This window comes from Nycticebus coucang, chromosome 8, assembly GCF_027406575.1.
Source record: "Nycticebus coucang isolate mNycCou1 chromosome 8, mNycCou1.pri, whole genome shotgun sequence".
Taxonomy (NCBI): domain Eukaryota; kingdom Metazoa; phylum Chordata; class Mammalia; order Primates; family Lorisidae; genus Nycticebus; species Nycticebus coucang.
The window spans coordinates 135,903,733-135,920,488 of record NC_069787.1 but is presented as its reverse complement, the minus strand read 5'-3'; the positions used below and the strand labels follow the sequence as shown (position 1 = coordinate 135,920,488).

The window sequence follows — 16,756 nt, the reverse complement described above, 5'->3', positions numbered from 1 at the left end:
TTTGTAGAGACAGAGTCACTTTATGGCCCTCGGTAGAGTGCTGTGGCCTCACACAGCTCACAGCAACCTCTAACTTGGGCTTATGCGATTCTCCTGCCTCAGCCTCCCCAGCAGCTGGGACTACAGGTGCCCGCCACAACACCCGGCTATTTTTTGGTTGCAGTTTGGCTGGGGCTGGGTTTGAACCCGCCACTCTCGGTATATGGGGCCCGCGCCCTACCGACTGAGCCACAGGCACCACCCAAGTGCTCCCCAATCTTAATGTCCTGGCACAGCCAACTTCTTTCTTGGACAACTTAGAGATTTGCCCCATTCTTACAATTTTTCATAAATAGTGCCAGGTGCCCACTGTGTACCCCTCTGCCAACCTCATCTAGGTGTCTGAGGAAAGAAGGGAATTCCAGGGAGAGGAAACAGCACTTAGTGAACTTCTGAGAACACCTGGGTAGTCTGGTACAGAAAACGGTCCAGCATATGTGATTATGAGAATCCGGAAAGGTAGGGCTTGGTGTGGTGGCTCACACCTGTAATCCCAGCACTGGGAGGAAGAGGTGGGTTAGATGGATTGCTTGAGCTCAGGAATGAGACAATCTCTACTAAAAGCCAGCCTGGCTTTGTGGTGGGCACCTGTAGTTCCAGCTACTCAGGAGGCTGAGGCAGGATGCTGTAAGCTATGATGTCACAATACTACCCAGGGTGACAGACTATTTCAAAAAAAAAAAAAAATCTGGACAGGTAAAACCAGCCAAGACAGGACTGGGAAGCTGCTGATTTTAAGCAGAGGGTGATGTGATCCAGTGAGATGTGCATTTTGAAGTAGACAGTGACTGCATTATAATGATTCTTCCAGCGGAGTCAGGTTGGAAGCAGGGAGCTGTCACAGCATCAGATGGTGAAAGTGGAGAAAAGTGGATGGATTCAAGGGAATAAAGCCAGTGGGACTTGGGATAGGCTGCCTTACTCAGGGTTGCTGTAACAATACTTGAGACGGGATGGCATATGAAAGAGGAATTTATTTTTCAGCTCTGGAGGCCTGGTAGGGCTGCTTTCTGTTCACACGTGCACCTTCTAGTCCTCACAGGGGTGAGGTGAGTTGGCTTTCTGGGGTCCCATCACAAGGCCCAGTGCAAAAGCATTGGTCCTAATCACAGGGCTCTACCCTGCTGGCCTGGTCACCTCCCAAAGACTCTGCCACCTAATGCCATCACCTTGAGGGTTAACGTTTCAAATTTTGGTGGGACAACAAAACATTCAGGTCATAGCAAGGGCCATTGGTGAAGGGTGCTTTATACAACTGGCCTTAATGGTGCTACCTGCTAAGTTTGGTCACAAAGGAAGAAGGAAAGTAGGGGAAAGGCAGTTCACTTTAGCATGCTGAGTCTGAGGCACCTTTGTGACATCCAGGAGATGGCAGGCATGCGATCCAACGTCCAAATCTGGAGCTCCAGAGAGGGTCTAGGTGAAGGCACCAGCTAGGCCTTTGCACATAGAGTGACAAACAGCAGGGGCCGGAGAAACTGCCTGTGGAAAGAGAATCAAGTGTTGGCAAACACCAGGCATCTCCTTTATTCCTCCCTGGAGTAATCTTTCAAAAACATCTAATACATGTTCAAAATTCTTCAGGGCGGTGCCTGTGGGTCAAGGAGTAGGGTACCAGTCCCATATGCCAGAGGTGGCAGGTTCAAACCCAGCCCTGGCCAAAAACTGCAACAACAACAACAACAAAAAGAAAATTCTTCAAAGTTAATGTTAGCACCTCAGGTCCACTATGCATGTGTAAGAGGCTGAGCTCACTCCGTTAGGGATTCATGCCTTCAGGAACTTGGCAGATTCAGCAGGTGCAGCCAGACTGGGCTCTACTGGGTTACTATGCACTATGCAAGACAGAAGCTCCTGCCTTCATGCCACCTGCAGTCAGTGGAGGAAGACACAGGAAAATAAAGTGTCTGTTATGTGGTGGTAAACACTGCCAACAAAAATAAGGGAGATAGGGAACCAGGGAGGAAGGAGTGCTGCATTTGTAAAGAGCATTAGGAAAGATTTCACTGAGAAAGGCTCAGTGAGCAAAGGCCTAAGATACTGACTCCAGCCAAGCAGATGCCTGAGGAAGAAGCATTCCAGGCACAAAATCCCCAGGGTAGGAGGGCCCCGGGAATATTCAGGGAACAAGAGTCCTGAGCTGAGTGAGCCATGGAAAGTAGAGGGAGGTGAAATTTGAGAAATATTAAAAGGTATGGGGGATGCAGTGCTGTTGTGCTGGTATCAATTCTATTAAAAATGAGCAGCTGAAAGCAAATCTGTCTCTTAGTTCCAAAGGCTCAGGAATCAGGGACTCAGCTGCCGGGGCCAGCTCAGTGTTCCATTGATACCAGAATTTCGCTCTTCAGTAGGTCCTTGGTCTTGGGGATTCGAAGATGAACTCATGGACCACAGATCAGTGGTAAGATAGGACTTTTATTAGAAGTTAGAAAGGAATACAGAAAAGCACCAGAGCTTCTGGAAGTGGGAAAGAACTGAAGAACTCTCTTGGGAGTCTCCACGTGGGCTTTTTTATCTAGGTGTTTTAGGTCTAGAGGATTACACATGGCTGGCAGTTGATCCTTTGTAGTCTTTGTCCCTGAGAAGGGATTAAGGTGTGTGCTCCTACCCAAGGTGGAACCACCCAAAAAACCATCACAGGCTACTTTGTTCATGACCTTATCAGACCCCAAAGGGGGTGTCCCGAAGAAGGCAGTCTGCTTGTGCCTGGAAATGGGGGTCTGACTTCTGAGCTCACCTGGGCCTAGAGAATGGGGGCCTCCCTGTCTAGCCCTGAGTGGTGGAATCCTGTATAACCATGAGGTTGCAGTCAAGCTGTGGGCCTGCAGTTATGTGGCCTTAGCAAGCTGATGCCTCTTTCTGTAAGTAAGGCTTTATTGAAATAGCCAAGCCAATTATTTTTCATATTTTGTGCAATGGCAAAGTTGAGTCACTAGCTGCAGCAGAGACCATGTGGCCTGCAAACCCAAACTATTTACTATCTGGCCTTTCAAGAAAAAGTTTGCTTCAGGCTTGATGAGCTGGAAAAATCAGCCTCTGAACATACACACACACACACCCCACTCCACCCCCACCCCCACCCTCCCTGATGCAGGAGAATTCCATGCCTTGCTTCCTACAGGGAGCTGCTGAGACAGGGCAGCTGGTTCCCCTGGAGCAAGTAATCCAAGGGAAGGAGAGAAAGAAGCCAAGACAGAAGCTGCAGAGTCTCAAGCTGACCCCAGCAGTAAGGCGTCATCAGTGTTGCTATGGTTACTGACCACACAGAGCACACTTGGAACAGGTGCGAGCAGTGGGGCAGAGGCTGGTGCCCGCTGCCAGGATGCAGAGCAGGCAGAGTCTTGCCGGCTGCTATAAGGACATCAGCAGTAGTAACTTTCTGAGCACCACGGAGCTACTGGCAGACTTGAGCAGACAATATAATCTGACTTATATTTTAAATGAATGATTATAGTATTTTGTTTATAGCAAGAACTTATGAGAAATCAGAGAATCTCTTAATCCGACTATACATCTGAGAGTGTGACTTCACAGGCATGAAGCCGACTTTATGCTGAAGGACCGAGAGATTCCTAGAGGTCTGGGATACAAGGTCTCTGCATCAACCGGCAATTGATTATTTTATAATAAATTAATAATATCCATTATTTTTAACTTTGTATTATTTTGTTTATTTTAAGCATTTTATTTATTATGGAACATTTCAATTACATATAAAAGTAGAGAATCCATGTGTAATCTATGCTCCCCCTGTTCACCACACCTCCAGATTATTTTATTTATTTATTTATTTATTTTTTTTTATTGCAGTTTTTGTCTGGGGCTGGGTTTGAACCTGCCACCTCCAGCATGTGGGGCCGGCGCCCTACTCCTTGAGCCACAGGCGCTACCCTCCAGATTATTTTAAAGCAAATTCCTAACATCATACCATTTCATCCATAAAATACACTTGTATTTCTAAATTTTAGTAACTCGCAGATAAGAACTCCTTGTAACTGCCACACAATTATCATACCTATAACAAAATTAATAGTAATTTCTTATCCAATTCCAGTATTTAAAATACCTCCAAATATCTGATAATTTTTTAACTTTGTGCAAATAACAGTTGTAATAAGATCTATGGTTGCAATTAAATGTCTCTTAAACTCCTTTAATATAGAAGATAGCCCCCCCCACTCCAATTTATTGATCAAACTGGGTCATTTGTCTTGTAAAATTTCCCACAATCTAGATTTTTATAATTCTCCCTCCTCAGACCCAGTAGTGACTTTAAATATAGTTCTCTGTCTCCATATCTCCCTTGAATTGCAGGATTTAGGAGCTTGGTCAATATCAGATTTCCTTGATTTTTTTGGCTTGCATGCTGTGCTGCCCTGTGTATCTGTAAAGAGGTGTAACGTCTGGCTTCCTACTTTGATCCATCATTTCCCTGAGTGTTCCCCAAGGGCGACACTTCATTTATCAGCTGGGATGCTCTAACAGAGGCACTTCCCCTCATCAACCCCAAGGTGCAGTCCCTGTGAGAGGCAAGGCAGACCTGGGGCTCTTCCCTCTATATACTAATTTTTCCATTTAATTCTCAACCAGATAACCTCTAAAGGTGCTCACTGAGGGTTTGTTTTTTGTGGTTTAGTTTGTTTTAGGATTATATTGAACCTATGTTGTAAAAATATTTGGTATGAAAGTCCTTGAGCCCAAGAGTTTGAGGTTGCTTTGAGCCACAATGCCACAGCGCTCTACCGAGGGTGACAAAGTGAGACTGTCTCAAAAAAAAATTTTTTTTTTGATATATTCTAATCCATTTCAGTTATTACTATGCAAATTGTCCCAGCTTTCACTAATGGGAGCTTCTTCAGGCTGGCTTCTGTATCCTTTTAACATGATGTCATCTGGATTTTATTGCTTCCTGGATTTGTGGTATGATGAGATGTTCAAGCTTTTCCGAATTTCCTGCCTTGGATCTGGAATCGTCCATTCTACAGGGAGCTCTGGACCATCTTCTGGGTGCTGGAGGCGCACACTGTCAGGGGCTGGTCAGTGTTCTACTTCTCTTCCAGTGGACACTGGAAGCAAATGCACTTTTTGTTTTAAAGAGAAAATAAGTATATACTGATGCATTCAATTCAAAATCAGGATGAAAGAGGTTATTTTTTTGAATTAGTTATTTGGCCACATCTCTTTTTTCCCATGCTGAAAATTCTGATTCTCGTGCTCGCTTCGGCAGCACATATACTAAAATTGGAACGATACAGAGAAGATTAGCATGGCCCCTGCGCAAGGATGACACGCAAATTCGTGAAGCGTTCCATATTTAAAAAAAAAGAAAATTCTGATTCTCAGTCCTGCTAACACAAGTGCTCATGTCCTGTATCTCAGGATACACTCCTAACAGCCTCAGGAAAGCAAGACCAACATCTCTGTGACATGATAGCTTGCAGCTGAGTCCTTTGACCTAGTGGTGCTCCCACTGGAAGTGAGTGAAGCCTCTGTTCACAGTCACCTGGATCCCTGTGTGGTTATGGTACAAGTTTGATACACAGATTGATTTGCTTCATTTTGCTTTTGATTTTAAAAGTTTGCTTAAACCTTATTTTTGTTTTATGATTCTGTAAAATATTCACAAGATCCTAAATTCAATTTACAAAACAAAATTGTTTAGAGAAGTCTGGCCTCTGTGTTAGTGCTCTCCATTCTGTTTTATCCCTCCCCAAGCACCAACCATTTAAAGAAATTATGCTTTATCCATCCGGTTAAAAACATATGTGTATAGTTTATTTCACTCACTTTCTCTACATTACTTTTTTTTCACTTAATATTATCCTGGAGTTGATCACTGCCTCCTGGATGTGGCATAGTTTATTCAACCCAGCCTTTCCTGCTGGGCATTTGAACTGTTTGCAGACCTGTGATAGCATAAATGGTGCTGCAGCTAAAAGCCTTGTGCACACAGCTTTTGGTATTTTTGCTATTGTCTTTTTAAGAGTGGCATTCTAACAGTGCCACTTATGGGTCAAAAGATAAATAAATGTGTAATTTCTAGGTATTGTTGAATTTTTATCCCTGGGAGTTGTGTCATTTTGCCCTCCCAGAAGCCTCCCCTCCAGCAATCTGTGAAAATGTCCCTTTCTGCACAGACTCACCAACAGATTATCTTGTCCAATTTGAGGGATTTTAAAAAATCTATTTAATAGACGAGACACACTTTCTGGGTAGTTTTACTTTCCATTTCCTCTGAGTGAGGTGGAAGGTTTATAAGTGTCATTTTGTAACTGTCATAAGTTTCTTTCTCTGTGAACTATTTATACTTCTGATATATATCTGTGAGATTCTTGGTTTTTTTATGTGTATTTTTTATTTTTAAAGCACCAGCTATATGAAGGCTATTAACTCCTTGTCTGTGATGTAAATTACACTTTTTTTTTTTCAGTTTGTCATTTGTCTTTTTTGTTATGGTGTTTTTGTTTTGTTTTCTTTTGGCTTTTGTTTTTTGTTTGCTACAGAATTACTATTTTTATGTAATTAAATTTATTAATCCCTTCTGTATTGTTTAAGAAATTTGAACCATGGTTAGAAACGTTTTCCTCATTTCCAGGCTATAGAAGAATTCATGTTTTCTTCTAGTGCTTGTATATTTTCATTTTTAAAAATATAGGTCTGGCTCGGCGCCTGTAGCTCAAGCAGCTAAAGTGCTAGCCACATACACCAGAGCTGGCAGTTCGAATCCAGCCAACCCGGAGCCTGCCAAACAACGACAACTACAACCAAAAAATAGCCGGGCATTGTGGCGAGCGCCTGTAGTCTTAGCTACTTGGGAGACTGAGGCAAGAGAATCGCTTAAGCCCAGGAGTTAGAAGTTGCTGTGAGCTGTGATGCCACAGGCACTCTACCCAGGGTGACAGCTTGAGGCTCTGTCTCAAAAAAAAAAAAAAAAAAATATATATATATATATATATATAAAATATATATTTTTTTCTTCCCCCCCACCATGGAAGTCTACGTACGAGGAAGAGCCTCCAGCAGCCGCTGCCAGAACCCCGGGGCTCCGCGGAAGGCCTTAATGGGAATGACGCCACTCTTCGTCACGTTCACGTAAGGGACACGACGCCTGCAGCTTGAGCACGGCCGCTCACGTAATCCGGCGTCTGCAGGCCTTCGCAGGAGAGATCCTAACTGATTCATCTTCCCCACACTCCTTATTTTCTCTGGGATAGGACCGTGTGACTTACCGACCCCATGCTTGTCACAAATGCATGTTCAGTGATTTCTGCCCTGCAAGGCCGGGTCGTCGGAGCTGACGGGTGACTTAGATGTGCCCTCTGCGCTCAGGGAGCTCCCAGTTCTGATGTGGGGAGAAAATGTGGTTTGCGCCCCTACGGAGATCTCACAAGGTGCATCAGAAGAACCTGTACCCTGAGACGCGGGGAGGAAATCCAGGAGGAGGCGTGGCCGGGACCCACCAAGAGGGAATTAATGGCAAAGGCGGGAGAGGGGACAGTGCCGCAGCTCTGTGTGCCTCAGCGGCTTTATAGGCTGCACCACATTTCTTCTCCACAACCACCCTCATATTAGCTCTCAGTCCCCTTTTGCAGATCGGCGAACACGGGCTCAGCCAGCTGTCAGTCTGGGGTCATGGGGCTCTTAAATTTCTGGGGACTGCAGCCCAGGTCCCTCTGATTTCACTGTTCTGCCCTGTGAGTGCCTCCTGCCGAAGTGTTACGGATTCCTCTCTGCAGCCCGCACACAGCCCACTGGCTGCTTAGAACCAAGACTAAGGCCTTTGGGCCTGGTGGGGGAACTTGCTTGCTTTTCTCTTCTTCCCTGGCTGAGGCTCACAGGCTGGCTTAACCGAGGTTTGTCTGACACGGTTTGGCACAGTCACAGGGGCAGCAGCGTGGAAGGCGCCTTGTCTCGGCAGCAAGGCTTCCCAGGGGACTCTTCAGGCCCCAAAGACTGAGCCCAAAGCTAAAGGTGCTGATATCCCCACATTCTGAATCTGCACATCTCAGGTTCTGGTTTTGTAGTCTTAGTTCCCTACCTACTTGCAGGATGTGAGACATTGAAGCCTTCCTGGGGTGGCTTATCCCTGAGAGATTAAGGCAGAGGCAGGGGCTGCAGTGCTGTGAGGAGGAGTGGGTGTGGTCTGTGTGGGTGAGGAGGGCCCCTGTCCACAGGTGTGGGGGGCCAGGAGCTCTCAGACCCCGTGTGGTCGGTGTGGGTGAGGAGGGCCCATGTCCACAGGTGCCAGGTGCTCTCAGACCAGGTGTGGTCCACGTGGAAGAGAAGGGGCTTGTGTCCGCAGGTGTTGGGGCTGGGTGCTCTCAGATCGGGTGTGGTCCACATGGGAGAGAAGGGCCCTGTGTCCACAGGTGCCAGGTGCTCTCAGACTGGGTGTGGTTCTGCATGGAAGGACTAGGCCTGAGTCAAGTTCTTGTCCACCTAACAGGATGCCTGGGGAGAGAGATGGGACCCCAAACAGAAAGAGTTTGTGGAGAGTGGACCACCACATGCTCAGAGGCTAAATGTGGTACATGAAAAGCTTTGGGGAAGGATTGCCCATGTCAGGAATGTGGCAGTGCAAGATTCTCAGTGATAAATCTTTGAGAAATTCAGAAATATATATTTTAAGAGAAAGAATAAGGCTTGAACTTTCTTCATGCACAGGAAACTACATCAGCACATGTAGCTATTAGTCAAACCTCTCTGTAGGGTCCCTAGAGGGGCCAGAGGCTGCCTACTGCCCTTAGAGGAGGGACACGCCTTGGAATTCCAGTACACAACTTTTAGTTTAAGCTGCACCCTGAGTGTTCTGACGCTGTGATGCAATGTTTGGTTTACTTGCATTCCTGTCTATGCATTTCTGGATAAACAAACCTAAGTCAGATGATAATATAACCTGTCATCTGCAAATGTAGAAAGGTGACCAAGTTCACCCAAAATGAATAAAACCAACAGCCTCGAAAGAAAACAACCAGGATGCACCAATTTTAAAACAAGTGACCCAGAAACAGACATTGACCCAGGTAGACCCTTCATATGGCCAGGCTGACTGGGCCAGGAGGAAAGGAGGGGAGCTCCTAACAACTTCTGAGGAAGAATCTGTGCTCCAAAGGGTAAAGAGAAAGCCCCGAAACTTTCAGAGGGAGGAGAGAACAAAACACAGGTTTCCTTACAAAGGAGTAACCTTGAGCTGTGCCTGCTGAGAGGACATGCTGAGCCAAGCAGCAGGATGATGGGCCTATCAGCTCTGAGTCCCTCCCTGTCCTCAGGCTCGGGGTCCTCTGTGCATTAAGAGACCAGCCAACTTCTGGGGGCTGTTTTGCCAGCTCTGACCAGCTGTCTTCTTGTTGCTGACCTCCAAAGCTGACTCTGTTGGAGCTTTTCTGAGGAGCCCAGTTGGGCCATGCTGTGACTGCGGGGAACACAGCTGAGTTTTTACTGTCCAGAGTGTGTTTACTGCCTGAACATACGAGGACCCATCACCCCCATCTTATTTCTCCCATTCAAGTACAAGTATCCAGGTAGCTTCTGAGATCAGACGAGATCGGACGCATTCCGGGTGGTATGGCCGTAGACACTGCCGTCTTATTTCTGAAGGACAGGAGTAGCGGTTTCAGGCACAGTGCACCATCAATAGAAAACACAGTACCTGTCTGCTGAATTCATCACTCGCCAACTTTATGAGCATGGTGTGTCTCTCAGCCACAGGTAGGATTCTGAGAAGGCCGTGCAGGTGCAGACCTTCTACTCCAAGGGCACAAAACAGGACTCGGGCCCACAGGGACATGGTGGGCACCACCCCAAAACACGTGGGAAATACACAATGAGGCAAAATTAAACATTTCTTCACTTTGCGACTTTTCAGGACTTTATCTTCCCATCTTCACCATAGATCCCCCCAGAGATGCAGCGTGTCCCTCGTGGACTAGATCACAGAACACGCTGAGTCTCCAGATCTAAGGACTGGTTTACAAGAGCTCAGCACCAGGAGGATTCAGTCAGCCCACCCGGGAGGTGGGGACTTCTGCAAGATGAATGGCTAGTTTCCCTAACAACAAAAACAGTGTTAACAGAGGAAGATGGGCCAGTTATAGAATCAAATGCATTTAGGAGAAAAATCACAATATTTAATATGTGGGCTTTTCAAAAAATGATTGAAACAAACCAAATACAAATAAACATTTTTGAGATGACCAAAGAAAATTGAATATGAACATATTCATCAAATATTAATTTTTTTTTTTTTTTTTTGTAGAGACAGAGTCTCACTTTATGGCCCTCGTTAAAGTGCCATGGCATCACATAGCTCACAGCAACCTCCAACTCCTGGGCTTAAGCGATTCTCTTGCCTCAGCCTCCCGAGTAGCTGGGACTACAGGCGCCTGCCACACCTGGCTATTTCTCTTTTTTTTGGCAGTTCAGCCGGGGCCGGGTTTGAACCCGCCACCCTCGGTATATGGGGCCGGCGCCTTACCGACTGAGTCACAGGCGCCACCCTTAAAATTTTAATTGTTAATTTTGTTCAGTGTGATTATGGTATTATGGCTGTTTCTGTCGAGATATACATATTGAAGTATTACAGGTAAAAAGGATACAATGTCTGAGCTTTGCTATACTTTCTTTATCTTTTTTGCTTTTTGACAGGGTCTCACCCTGCTGCCTGGGCTAGAGTACAGTGGTGTCATCATCACAGCAATTTCAAACTCCTGGGTTCAAGTGATCCTCCTGCCTTAGCCTCCCAGAGTGCTTGGATTACAGGTTTGAGCCTGTGCACCCAGCCTGAGATTTTCTTGTAAGTATATACTGGGAATGCTTTTTACCTTGAGATGAATTTTCTTTACGTGAGTATGTTAACTTTGTAGAAAAAAAAATTGTCCTTTACAGTTAGGATTTACATAGTTTCTGTAAGTTCTACTTCAAAAATGTTACAAAATACTTAATTTGTTGAATTTTTATTTGTAGAGTATGCTTATAAGTGGTTTAAAAATCAGTTTCTATGGTTAAGGTGTATAAATTGAAAAGCGTGCCTTCCTTTCTCTGACCCTGCTGATCGTCTCTCTCTCAAGGGCAACAGCCTATTCCCAGCATTTATCTGGAGGTGCTTTCATTTTATTCACATACAAGTGTGTTTATGCACGTAAGTCTTGGAGGTAATTCTATGTTGGTATACATAGATTTTTGGATTTTTAGCAGTTATGTTATTTCACTGTGTGCCCTGCCACACATTGCCTGGTAAGTCATTTAGAGCTGGGCGTTTTGGCTGTTTGCAGTTTTTGTGACTCCCTGGGTACTTCACTGACTATCCTGGCCTGTAGGTCTTTATTTTCATGGGTCCTTAAATGTTGATAGATGTTGCCAAATTGTCCTCCTAACGTGTCTGTACTGATTTGCCTCCACTCCCACCCAGTGATGTAGATCCAGTGCTCACATTCAGGCTGGGCTGGTTCATAAACAGTAGTGCCCTCCAGAGGGAGATATTTTCAAAACAAATTCAGAATAAATTGACCTTTGATTGCAAATGTCTTACTCAAGTACCTAAAACAAGGAAGACATGGCTTATTTGTTGGTAAATACTTCTAGAATTAAAGGTTTTCCCTTCTAAATGGTGTGATTAACAGCTACCGTAATCACAGCTGTGCTGTCAGAAGAGCAACTACAGAGGATCAGCCAAATACTGTGCACAAGACCAGGGTAGGCGCTGTGAATGTATAACCTTATTTTCCAGGGTTACGTGACTGAGATCAGAGCAGTTAAGTAGCAGAACTGGAGTCCGGACCACCTGACTGTCAGTCTGATTCCTCAGCTCCTGTTTGCTCCACCATTTCAGGGCATCACTGTGTGTGCCAAGGAGACAGAAGTACGGACACTTATGGAAGGAACAGAGAACAGTCAGGGGAGATAAGTAGGAGGAGTGGGTGTGAGAAAAAATCCAAACAGATGTGTGTTTGGGGCAGGGAAATGAAATGGTGACGGCTGAAAGTAACACGTAAAATGGATTAGTTAAAAGTTACTGATAGCTGGGAGATAAGCAAAAAAAAAATCTAAGAAATTAGTAAAAAACTTAGTGAAGAAACAGTAATGGTTCCGCAGGCAGGAGAAATTAAGACCTTGGTCTTGAGAGAAAGCAATGGATGAACCCAAGGACCACGACTCCCTTTGTGTCTCTGATCATGTGTAGAGGGCGCTCACCATGACTCAGACGTGGACTTCGACTTCCTTTGTGTCTCTGATCATGTGTAGAGGGCGCTCACCATGACTCAGACGTGGACCTGGACTTCCTTTGTGTCTCTGCGCATGTTTAGAGGGTGTTCACCATGACTCAGACGTGGACCTTGACTCCCTTTGTGTCTCTGATCATGTGTAGAGGGCGCTCACCGTGACTCAGACGTGGACCTGGACTTCCTTTGTGTCTCTGATCATGTTTAGAGGGCGCTCACCGTGACTCAGACGTGGACCTGGACTTCCTTTGTGTCTCTGATCATGTGTGGAGGGCGCTCACTGTGACTCGGACATGGACCTGGACTCCCTTTGTGTCTCTGATCATGTTTAGAGGGCGCTCACCGTGACTCGGACGTGGAGCTGGACTTCCTTTGTGTCTCTGATCATGTGTAGAGGGTGCTCACGGTGACTCAGACGTGGACCTGGACTTCCTTGGTGTCTCTGATCATGTGTAGAGGGTGCTCACCGTGACTCAGACGTGGACCTGGACTTCTTTTGTGTCTCTGATCATGTGTAGAGGGCGCTCACCGTGACTCAGACGTGGACCTCGACTTCCTTTGTGCCTCTGTGCATGTTTAGAGGGTGCTCACCGTGACTCGGACGTGGACTTGGACTTCCTTTGTGTATCTGCACATGTTTAGAGGGCACTCACCATGACTCCGACGTGGACCTCGACTTCCTTTGTGCCTCTGTGCATATTTAGAGGGCGCTCACTGTGATTCAGACATGGTGTTTGGGGCAAATACTGAAGCAGTGAGCTGGCGGACCTTGCTGTGCCACCGCAGGGCTTCTAGAAAGCACCAGCAGGATGTGATAGCAGAATGGAGAAGGGGAAAAACAGATAGAAAGAGAGAAAACAGTCTCCCAACTTGGACCTGGAGGTCACATTCTCAGAAGTGAGGACAATTCTTATTTCTGATATAATGTCACTGAGCTTGAGTTTTGAAACAGACCTTCTCCTGCGGTATCTTCTCAGATGAATGTTTTACATAAATCAAAGAGCAGATTCAAACACTATGATGCAAAGGAATACTGATTTCTAATGTCGGAGACTCACTGCCCTTCCGTGGGGTTTGGTCTCCTCAGCTATAAAATATGTGAGTTGTTTTAGAATTCATTGGGGTACAACCCTGGCTGCCCATTAGAATTCCTCGAGGAGCCTTTCCATGGCACCCAGCCCAGGCCTTACCCAGGCCAGTTAAGTAAGAATTTCATGGTGGGCCCTGGCAATTGCACCTATTAGCTTTCCCAGATGGTTCTAACACTGAGGCAGGTTACAGAACCTCATTAGGTGATCTTCAGTGCCCTTTCTACATCCGAAGAGACCATGATTCTCAAAGGCAGAAAATGAAACACTCTTAAGGTTACATTTTGTAGATTAATAGCGCGGGAATGAGCTTAAGGTGCTGGTGGTTATATGCAATAAAAACATATTTACGTTTCCTAATCCAATCCAGGGAAACAGTGGCTCTTGCAAGAACTGTGACTCAACACTTGTGGTTCCTATCTAGCTTCGGGGGAGAGGTGGGGAGGACAGAAACATCAGTATTTGTGTCTGCACGTGTAGAACACACACACAGCCCTCACGTTGGGTTAACTCTTAGCTCTGTGAAGGCTGTGATTGGATATTTCTTCCATTAGGTGGAGCTATATCTTTAAGGAGATTTTTTTTTGAATTTATAAGAGGGATTAGATTATAGATGATGAATTTTTTTAAAAAAGAGCTATCCATTAAAATGCATGATATAAATTGTTTTTAGAATAACTGCGTTATTTCTAGCTTTTGAAGTATTTTGAGTTTTTGAAGTGGTTGGCTTTGCACAGGTCTTATGTTTTGTGTATTCCGTGGACGTAAGCATATAAAATAAAACTTCGCCTTCTGTGTTTCCTTTCAAAAGAGCCCAAATCAAATTCTACTCCTGGAAGAGTGATTGTTAATAGTATTTCAATTAGTATATTTCCAGATATGGATTCATAATCTTTTATTTACAATTCCAAAATTCAAAAGTCATGTTTGACAAATAAACAACCAGGCTATTCAATTAAACTTGAATTCCAGATAAACACTGAATATTTTTATAATTATGTTTCACACAGCTTTTGAAACATACACTAAAAAAGTTACTTGTCCCCTGTGTCCCCTCCACTACAAAAACAAAAACAACAAAGAAAGCTAAAAAGACTTTTGCAACTACTTGATGACAAAGTGTACCCTAAATTGAGGGTATTATAGTCTCAATGTAAATATTTGTATGTATTACTGTAGAAAGATTAATGTTTTGCATTAAGGGTACTGTTCCATGTAACAGTAGGAGTGTTATATGATATTTGTACCATATTATTTATATATGGTATTTTTTTTGTTGTTGTTACAGACAGAGTCTTACTTTATTGCCCTCGGTAGATTGCTGTGATGTCACAGCTCACAGCAACCTCCAGCTCTTGGGCTTAGACGATTCTCTTGCCTCAGCCTCCTGAATAGCTGGGACTATAGGTGCACGCCACAATGCTCAGCTATTTTTTTGTTGCAGTTTGGCCAGGGCCTGGTTTGAACCTGCCACCCTCAGTATATGGGGCTGGCACCCTACTCATTGAGCCATAGGCACCCCCCTGTACCATATTATATTTTTAAACTCAAAAAATCTGTATAGTGGGTGGTGCCTGTGGCTCAGTGAGCAGGGCGCCAGCCCCATATACCGAGGGTGGCGGGTTCAAACCCAGCCCCGACCAAACTGCAACAAAAAAATATCCGGGCGTTGTGGCGGGCGCCTGTAGTCCCAGCTACTCAGGAGGCTGAGGCAGGAGAATCGCCTAAGCCCAGGAGTTGGAGGTTGCTGTGAGCTGTGTGACGCCATGGCACTCTACCGAGGGTAATAAAGTGAAACTCTGTCTCTACAAAAAAAAAAATAAAAAAAATCTGTATAGTACTGAATTCCAAAATATATTTGTCTTTAGGACTTTTGGAAAAGAGATTGCAGGTCTGTGATTAGTTTTTAATTTAACAAGCAAGAAAAATAAGTATGCAAAAAGTTATGTCTGAGAGTGCTGTCAAAATTTTTTTAAATTCCAAAATTAGTTCATTATGATTAAGATGACTGGAATAACTATCTAATTTCTTTCTTAGAAAAGTCTTTTGATTTTCTGCCATCTTCAAAGAAGTCAAGAGAAGAATGGGGGGATAAGGCCCCTGAAGTTCAAACTGACAGAGAGATAGATGAATGAAATCTCCTCCCAGAAGCAAAGCCCCCTCCAACCTGTGACACAGGTGGCAGCCCCTTCCCTTCAGGCAAGCAAACCCTGGCTTTCTCTCATTGTATTCCAGAACTTCAGTTTCTTTGCTTCTTAGGACATTTCTAATGCTGATGAGCATTAAAGAGGCTGCTCACAGGTTCTCAGGCACCTGCCTCTACCTTAGTACATGTATTGATTTTCTCCCCAGCGTTCTATTTCCAGCTTAAATAATCTGCATTACCTTCAGAATGCTTCCATTGTAACCATTTTCCAAAACCTTATTATTATTCTAAAACAGCCAACCCTTGATCTTGTATGTATTAGGATATTAAAGGCATAGTGTATGCCAGGATCACCTTCCTGAAAGAAGGTTCTTGTTGGTAAACAGTTTGGAATGATGCGCACGACAGCCTCCATTTTACAATGTATCTACTGGGTCTTTCTCTACCAGCATTGCAGGAAAAAGAGGCCAGAGGGAGAGAACACCCATGTTTAAAAGAAGAAGAGTTTTATTTCAGTTGGCGGAGCCACAGCAGACTAAAATCCAAAAATAACCGAGCTCCCCCCACTGGCTCTGTCCTTTTCCTTTTATCTCTGGCTAAGGGTTCCTTGTCCATGAGTACCCTTCTCATTGGTCAGTTTGAATCAAGCTGGAGAAGGCAGGCATGGGCTTTTACAGAAGCTCAGACTTGTACAGAAGTGCATACTTTTTACAGGAGTGGAAGCAGATGTTAATTTCAAGGTCCCAGGAAGCTAAGTATCTACAAATTCTTAAGAGCTGAGTCACCACAGGGAGGACTTTGTATGTGTGTCCTTGGGGCTTCTGTAAGAAGGCTTTTGTTTTTTTAGACTTTATTTTTTCTTGGTATCCTCTCTCACCAGGGCTTTTCATACCAAGTCAATTCTTCCTAATAACTCTGAAAATTGTGTTTTGCTAATGAATTACCTAATGCTCTTTTTCTTTTACACGTACATAATCTTCCCACTTCCTCAACTCAATGCAACGCGTTCAGAGAAACGTCTCTAGTAATGAACTATAGAAATGATCCCTGAAAGTACAGTCTTCTCAAAGCAACTCAAAATCTCATTAAATATGGAGCAAATATGAGGTAGTCTGTGCTTTGGTGTGTAACATGCTTCATATCAAGAAGGAAACAGGTCTTGTTTAATATCCTTGTTTGATGTGTTCTGCTCGAAGATGTGGAAGCAACCCAAGTGCCCATCAACCTGTGAATGGATTAATAAGCTGTGGTATATGTATACCATG

General features: G+C 44.6%; 1 non-coding gene and 1 pseudogene across 1 annotated transcript; one reads left to right on the top strand and one right to left on the bottom strand.

The window, feature by feature from the left end:
* Positions 1 to 5,250: 5,250 nt before the first annotated feature.
* LOC128592824 (U6 spliceosomal RNA) lies at positions 5,251 to 5,357 on the top strand. The gene has a single exon (XR_008382036.1). It is a non-coding gene; the product is annotated as a U6 spliceosomal RNA (small nuclear RNA).
* Positions 5,358 to 16,400: 11,043 nt separating this feature from the next.
* LOC128592778 (uncharacterized) lies at positions 16,401 to 16,554 on the bottom strand (annotated as a pseudogene).
* Between the last annotated feature and the right edge of the window lie 202 nt (positions 16,555 to 16,756).